This window comes from Coregonus clupeaformis, unplaced genomic scaffold, assembly GCF_020615455.1.
Source record: "Coregonus clupeaformis isolate EN_2021a unplaced genomic scaffold, ASM2061545v1 scaf2825, whole genome shotgun sequence".
Classification (NCBI taxonomy): domain Eukaryota; kingdom Metazoa; phylum Chordata; class Actinopteri; order Salmoniformes; family Salmonidae; genus Coregonus; species Coregonus clupeaformis.
This window is the reverse complement of record NW_025536279.1, coordinates 46,348-54,838: the sequence shown is the minus strand read 5'-3', so window position 1 is coordinate 54,838 and position 8,491 is coordinate 46,348. Positions and strand designations below refer to the sequence as shown.

The 8,491-nt window shown below is 44.2% G+C and overlaps 1 long non-coding RNA gene across 3 annotated transcripts; it reads left to right on the top strand.

The window, feature by feature from the left end:
* Positions 1–3,864: 3,864 nt before the first annotated feature.
* Positions 3,865–7,059, top strand: LOC123489188. 3 transcript variants are annotated; one of them, XR_006660473.1, is made up of 6 exons: positions 3,866–4,493; positions 5,204–5,284; positions 5,444–5,516; positions 5,704–5,725; positions 6,291–6,403; positions 7,007–7,059. It is a non-coding gene; the product is annotated as an uncharacterized LOC123489188 (long non-coding RNA). The 3 variants fall into 3 exon arrangements; XR_006660475.1 differs by lacking the exon at positions 5,704–5,725 and having other exon boundaries at positions 3,865–4,493; XR_006660474.1 differs by lacking the exons at positions 6,291–6,403; positions 7,007–7,059 and adding an exon at positions 5,876–6,005 and having other exon boundaries at positions 3,872–4,493.
* The last annotated feature ends 1,432 nt before the right edge of the window (positions 7,060–8,491 follow it).

Genomic DNA, 8,491 nt, shown 5'->3' with positions numbered 1-8,491 from the left:
ACAGGAACCCGTCAAGGCCACAGAGTGCCTGCTCCCACAACTCAGCTAGTGGAGCAATAGATATGAGAGCTCTTGCTGGGGACTTGGTCAGACAGGTGTCTGTCAAACTCAGCCCGTTTGTCTCTGAGAGTCAACTCTCCACCATGTCCATGACAGATCTGTCATCATCTTTTCTGACTCCACCTTGAAGCAGTTGTGTTCTCGCTCTGTTGTTGCTCTGGTAACTGCCTGTCAAGCAATCAAAACAGAGCTCGAGAACCTGAGACCTACCAACCTGGCAGCCAGAGACCTACTATCGTCTCTGGTAGAGACCCATTGAGGACATGGATATCTCTGACATCCTCCGGGCCCGCTCGGCCATTTTGGAGGTGGCTGCTGTGATAAAGCACCCAGAGATGTCCACCTCGACAATATACAGATCTCTGCTTCTCGACTCATCTCGCCTCCTCTAAGATGGTCACTGAGAGCATTATCTTCAACAACCCATGCCCATCAGAGGAGAATGTGAGTATTCAGAAGGAGCTCCCTGCTGATAAAGTTGACATCCTCCATGGTCAACCAGTGGAGGAGTATATTGTCAAAGCTGAGCAATGCATCACTCAGGTCATTCAGGATGCAGCTGTGACATATACTGCTGCGCTGGATAAAACCGACACTTGTGGGAAACTGTCGGAAATCCTATCTGTCCATGTTTCCTCAGAGAATATTGAGGAGGCATCCTCTGATCTCTTTGGTGGAATTATTTCCGACCTGCTTGAGGTATATGAGGTCAATAAGGCCTCCAAGCGTACGAAATCAGGTCGCAAAATGTTCTGGGTGGAAGTGAGTTCAGGTTCCCAGAAGATTTATACCAAAACCCTGGACAAACTAAGGAAGCTGTTCACCTCCCACCATCTCACTGAGGGAAAAAAATACTCCTGTGCAAATCGAGCTTTCTGCAACTGGACTACTTGTAACTGAGGCCACTGTGCAGGAATCTCCTGTAACTGAGGCCACTTTGGCAGTGTCTCCTGTACAGAAGACAGACAGTAAGACCCCTTCTAAGTCCTCAGCCTCAGCCTACCAGCTCACCCTCGACACCTGCACTAAAGGGGTAATCAAACAGGTGATCTCGGTGCTGAGGGTGGACACTTCAAAGGAAGACTGCTCCGCTTCCGTTGGGGAGAGCACGTCAAATTCATCCTTCGACTTCAACCAGAAGTTGGACTCGATAATTCCGAAATTGGAGGACCTCACCATTTCGAGTGATGTGACGTCAGCCGAGATTGCCACACTCACGCGATCTCTTAGTGCAGCCAGCAGAACCTCTAACATTTCCATCCAGAGCTTTCACAGTGCTGAGTTCGAGCTAAGGCCAAACACATTGTGAGTGAGACCATTCTCAGAGCTGCTAGCAAAGCCAGCCATTCTTTGCTACAGAGCATGCCTAGCACCACCTTCTCACACCATGCGGTTTCTACAGCCGAAGATATAGTAAATATTATCATGCAAGACCTTGAAAGTGTATCCCAGTACACTGTGGACCGACGCAGACTCCTTCCCACTAGGAGAGAAAAAGCTGGAGTTCCAGCTCAAACCCAGAGTTGTCTTTGACAACTTATTGGATGCTGCTCAAACCATGTACCAAGAGTAAAGGATAGACTGAACATCTTTTCTCTTTTCCACCAGTGTCAGTCACCACAGCCAAATATGTGCTGGACTCCACCCCTGTGGAGACACTCAGACGTTCTAAGTCCGCTGACACTGCTCTTGTTGAGGACAGGAGCCGCCCTCCGTCTGTGAGAAGTGAGAAGCCTTTGTCAAAAGTCTGTTTGGCTAAAAGGTCTAAAAAACCCTTCTGTCTTCGAGTGGCTCTTCAACAGACCACCATGTAATTGACACATGCAGTGAGGTTGTCCTCTGCCCACCAGGAGTATGTCAGTTCTGAGCAACAACAGTTTGAAGAGAGCCTCTCCTCTCCACGGCAGTGGATTGAGTGAAAGTTGCAAACCTCTTGTGGCTCTAAAAGACGTAACAGTGGCAGTCAGCCAAGAAGGCTTTAGCAAAACTGCAAAGAAGACGTCCCAGCTTGATCCTAAATGTGATCAAGTGTAGAGTGGCCAACTCTGAGAGTTCATCTGTTGGGCAGATTGCAAGTGAGGAGTGTCTGATAGCCACTAACATGTTAGACTCTGTACTGGAGAGCCTTGACCAGTTGCCTGACTTATGTGTCCAAATCTACAATGGAGGATGGTAAGTGAAAGTACCTCTTTTCATCTGCATAGGACTTAATTGTAACATGATGCTCAATACATTGCGTTTTATGATGTAAAATTCACTGGTTGTGTCCAAAATGGCACCTTCTTCCATATTTAGTGCACTACTTTTGACCAGACCCTATGGGTCCTGGTCAAAAGTAGTGCACTATAAAGTGAAGAGAATGCCATTTGGGATGCAGTGACTGACTTCAATGGCTCGTCCTCTTCTCCCAGTTATTGTACATAGGTCGGTCACACTAGCGTGCTCTTCTCACTCAGACACCAGCAATGCCACAAGTGACATCACTCATGGTGTTGTAGCTGACCTTAATGCTACTGAGGAATTCCCTGCCAGGGCCTTAGCCCGGCTGATGTAAAGGCTGACGCATGGCCTGCTTCCCTCTGCCAGAGGGGGAAGAGACTAAGAAGAACGGAAGTGGCGTTTCCTCCCGAAAATGCATAAGTTTCCAAAGATCATGATTAAGGTAGGGTGCTCTGTGTTTTGAGATTACATCTGTAAGGCAGGGCTGAATTTTACCCTACAGATTCACTACACCCCTATTGTCTCTCAGCATTAGAACAAAACTGTTTGTCATTGTCTTTAGGAGGTTGAGTGAGGACGCTGTAATGCAATCCTAATACACATGGGAGAGAATCAATGGCTATGTCCCAAATGGCACCCTATTCCCTATATAGTGCACTACTTTTTACCAGCGCTCTATGGGCCCTTTTCAAAAGTAGTGCCTTACGTAGGCGAATAGGGTGCATTTTGGGATGCACACTCTGTATTTTACACAGGCTCAGTTGTCCTGATGTGTTTTGTCAACAGCTGTTCAAGACAAAAGGGGAACCGAAGAGCCACCCCAAACAGGATGCACTGCCTACCAAACGTCTCAGAGAGACTCATATTTCACAGGGTCAGTGATAAGCATCGATAATGTCATATTGATGTATCACCCTATGACAAGCTTGTTAAAACAGTGACAACAGATACAGGCAGACCGACGGACAGACAGGCAGACGGACAGGCAGGCAGACAGACAGGCAGGCAGGCGGACGGACAGGCAGACAGACAGACAGACAGACAGACAGGCATACGGACAGGCAGGCAGGCAGACAGGCAGGCAGGCAGACGGACAGACACAAACACACACATTCATTTTCTGATTATGAAATGTTCTTATGACAGATGCTGAGTGTGAGGTTCCAGAGGTTCCATCCACTTCCTCCCAAGGAGGACCTGACAACCACACCGGCCCCTGCTCCCCAGGAGTCCCAGTCCCGTAAACACCCACTCATAGTCAGGGTGTTACACGCCTCTCTCAGAGCCATCTCCAAACCATTCAGAGGGAGCTTCTGGGAAGAAGAATTAGCCAAATGCCTGATTTTATTAATATGATATTTTAATCAGAGCCTTTATTTAATAAAACATTACTGCATTGATTTCTGTCTATAGTAGTCTTCATGTATGTGCAAGATAACGGTAAAGTACTTCAAATCACATAGTCAAAAGTATTCATAGTGAAGTACCGTTTATGATTATTGATTGTGGAAATACACATAATACAGAAAACTTGTTGTCACATACAAAGACAGACATAAAGGAGAACTCCGTAGACCAGTCACATTCTCAAGTCATAACTAAATCCATGAATGGATCTCCTATAAGATGACAGGAGAACATTTGTAACACTTTCTATGAAGCCTATATCTATAATGCATACACTCAAGTCATTTACATTTTACATTTTAGTCATTTAGCAGAAGCTCTTATCCAGAGCGACTTACAGTTAGTGAGTGCATAATTTTTAATTTTTTTCATACTGTCATACACTCATAATGACTTAATTGAGTTAAGTGTTAAGTTAAGTGCAGTTATAAACACATAATGAGGGCTTATTATGTATTTCTTGCAATAAAAAAAGAAAAATGCTACTAGTTTATTAAATATTCATGACTGCTATTGCACGGCTCATGTCCACACTTCTGTACAATAGGGGGCAGTAATGCACCATAACGTTGGATGCCAACTGTCTATAAACCCCACTGAAGAAGAAAAAGCTACTCATGTAATGCATGCTGGAAAGCAGACAAAACTAATGATTTGCAAGAGATCTAAACACGATTAATAAGCTACTGAACAACAAGTCCAAGAAATCATTGCTAACCGCGTTTGCACTTTGAACAGATTTCTCGACAATAATAATGGAAGATGTGACTGGGGCTCAGCTCATTGCAGAGGCACTAAAAGCTCAGGTGAAGTGTGTGCAAATAAAACAGTGTTATACTGTGTAACCATGTTGCTAATAATATATTAGTCGCTGATCATGTCCTTGGCAGTGAGAATGTAACACTACGAGTTGTGAAAGTGTGCCATAGGTCATTGCACTGGTATAGCTAACTATTAATATTGTTGTAGAAAAACATTTAGATGTTTATGTGGAATAGTATATGTTAACACCCTTGTTGATGCATGCCAATGTGTGTGTCAATGCAAAGAAAATCTAAACTACATTGTAACAATTCATATACAATTCAGTATGAAAATGTATGCACTCACTAACTGTAAATCGCTCTGGATAAGAGCGTCTGCTAAATGACTAAAAATGTTTAAAAAAAGGTAAATATACTGTATCTACATGTAACTCTCTACAGAATGTAGAATATATGTTTGGAATAGTTGGTGTTCCAGTCATTGAAGTAGCTAAGGCAGCTCAAGCCTCAGGAATCAAGTATGTGGGAATGCGCAATGAACAAGCCATAAGTCACCTTTTTATTACTAAACCAGCTCTCCCCAAATCATGTGATATTAACTACCCTTACATAGACTACAGGAGCGTGTAGTGTGTGAGGGTCAGTTTCATAGCTTTTTGCATTGCTAATTATGTCTGCCTGTCTGTCTGACCCTTTGTGTGTCTGTCTGCCTGTCTTCCTGTCTGTCCCTCTGTCTGTCTGTTCCTCTCCAGTCCAGGTGCGTGTCTGGTTGTGTCTGGACCGGGACTCATCCATGCACTTAGTGGAATGGCCAACGCTAACATGAACTGCTGGTATGCTAGAACTCCACAAACAGAAGACCCTACTACTCATGTTCAGTGGTCCTTTCAAAAGAAGGGATGCTATCCGCACACTGCAAAAAATGATCTGAGGACTCCAAACTATCTCAGATTGTCAGTTGATGTCATTGTGTGATACCTCTCTCTCTGTAGGCCTGTGATTGTTATTGGAGGCTCCTCCGATCAAAACCAAGAGACCACTGGGGCGTTTCAAGAGTTTCCACAGGTACCGATTCAACCATGATATTTATGACTTTTTAACATTAGGGGTTGTTTCCCAGGACACAGATTAAGCCTAGTCATGGCCTAAAAAGCAAACTCAATAGAGAATCTCTGTCTGGGAAACTGGCCCTAGCAGTTTAATTGCTGAAAGAGGAAATAATTTGTTATTTGTGGTCCTCTTTCTCTGTCAGGTGGAGGCATGCAGATTGTACAGTAAGTTCTCTGCTAGGTCTAGCAGTCTGGATATGATCTCCTCAGTGGTAGAGAAGGGTATACAGTCTACTCTGACTCCCTCTGTGTAGTCCTCTTCATATCATTTGGTATCACCTGCAATTGTCTGTTTTCTGACCTCTAATTTTCCAGCTTAGCAAGGTACCTTAACTGCTTCATAAGAGCACAGCACAGCCTTAATTGATCTGAATGGAAGGGTGTTTGGTCTGTCTAAGGCAGCACGCACTAGCATGTATGGATGTCCAGGTGCTGTATACGTAGACATATCTGGGGACATGGTCAATGCATACTAATGTGTTACTGTTGAATATGTATACCTCTGAATTCACATCACCGTAGTCATTTTTATTTTATCTTGTTATACCTTTTAACGTCTGAAGTGAACCAGAAATTAAATTACTTAGAAAATATAGCACTATATCAAAATATTCTCATCAGAGAATAGCAATAAGCCTCGATAGACCTTCATGGTTTATTTACATATGCAATAAAGTTGCTAGGTAACATGTTTAATGTTTGACCTATTATTTATTATTTCCTTTGTCAGAGAGGTGCCCTGTAGTCCACCTCCTCCTGTGAGTATGGCTGACCATATGGCAATCACAGAAGCACTGGCGGTCCTGAAAGGAGCCAAACGGACTTTCCTCATCATTGGCAAAGGTAGGCATTGCTTTTTTAATAGCCAGATCATCTGGGGGAAACAGAACTAAAATGTTGCATAATTGCGTCAGATACTTGGATAAGGTCTGGGGAGATGTTAAGAGAAAGATACTAATGCCACTTGCGAACTCTCCACCCCTAAACGGAAACTCTCTGCAAGTTTCCGGCAAGTTTATGGGCCAAATGTCCCCCTCCCGTTCTGAAATTGAAAAGATGCGAGCACCTGCGAAATCGTGATTTGTCCAAATGATTAGTGGTGAAAAATCAGCGCGGAACAAAGTTGTCACATCCCAGTCTGTTGACAGACGCTACTTCCAGTTATGTTACGTCGGTCTGTCCAAGAGAGATCAATAGCCAGGTGAGACGCACTGTAACACATATAGCACTGTACCACGGTTCAGTTGAAAACTGGGCCACGTTCAGTCGACAAATGTTGTTGACATGATTTCTCATTCTACCTGTCCGAGATGCACGTTCGTTCTCGTGCTATATTTCTATCTGAACGTTGCACAACGCTTTTTGCTCAGCTGAATGCATCCCAGTTGTGAAGGCCAGTCTGTTGAAATCCATGTGGCAGTGCCCTCTGTCTGTGTCCCTCTGCAGGTGCAGCCCATGGAAGAGCAGAGGGTTGCTCTGAAGGAGCTGTGGGAGGGGTGTGACCTGCCCTTCCTGCCCACCCCCCATGGGTAAAGGGGGTGCTGCCTGACGATCACCCCAACTGTGTTGCTGCTGCCCGCTCCAGGTCAGCCTCTCCTTCTCTCAGCTGGCATCATATTCATGTACAGACCATTGACTGTATAAGTAGGACCAAGAATTTCCCTGACCATTTGAACGGACCACGAGAACTCCTGAAATCCCTATCTATAACTAGTCTCTCTTGGCCAGGTCATGTCAATGTAAACTGGTGTCAATCAAACAACTACACTACTCCTATAACTAGCCTCTTTTCATTACATTTTGTTTTGTCCCTGCTCTCCTCCTCCTCTCTTCCTATCCTCCTCCTCCTCTCTTCCTATCCTCCTCCTCTCTTCCTCCTCCTCCTCCTCCTCTTCCTATCCTCCTGGTTCTATGGTCTTGGTGGGGACTGCAGAGCTCTGCTCCAGTCTGATGTTGTGGTCCTACTTGGTGCCAGACTCAACTGGATCCTGCACTTTGGCCTTCCCCCAGGTTTGACACCCAAGTAAAGGACATCCAGCTAGGTCAAAGGTCACCAGTAGGGTTTCTTTTTTTCCTTCTTTTTTTCCAGTTTTCTGCTTATTCCGTTCTGATTTCTGGAATCTTCCAACAGGGATTTCTGGGAATTTTGGGAAAGTAACTGTAATTTTGCAACCCTAGTCACAGGTCATTTCATAACATTTCATTGTAACCAGGTATAAAGGTATTTGACTCAGTCTATTGGATTTAGTCTATCAATTATATAAGCTTCTCTATAAGTCTTTGTGGTCTCTCCAAATAATGTCATGGCTGTCTTAGTGCTGTACAGTACATCTATATTTAAGCAATAAGGCCCGAGGGGTGTGGTATATGGCCAATATACCACGTCTAGGGGCTGTTCTTAAGCACGATGCAACGCGGAGTGCCTCGATACAGCCCTTAGCCGTGGTATATTGGCCTATACCACAAACCCCAGAGGTGCCTTATTGCTATTATAAACTGGTTACCAACGTAATTCGAACAGTCAAAATACATTTCAAATCAAATCAAATCAAATTTTATTGGCCACATGCGCCGAAATACAACAGGTGCAGACATTACAGTGAAATGCTTACTTACAGCCCTTAACCAACAGTGCATTTATTTTTAACAAAAAAGTAAAAATAAAACAACAACAAAAAAAGTGTTGAGAAAAAAGAGCAGAAGTAAAATAAAATAACAGTAGGGAGGCTATATATACAGGGGGTACCGGTGCAGAGTCAATGTGCGGGGGGCACCCGGCTAGTTGAGGTAGTTGAAGTAATATGTACATGTGGGTAGAGTTAAAGTGACTATGCATAAATAATTAACAGAGTAGCAGCAGCGTAAAAGGATGGGGTGGGGGGGCAGTGCAAATAGTCCGGGTAGCCATGATTAGCTGTTCAGGAGTCTTAA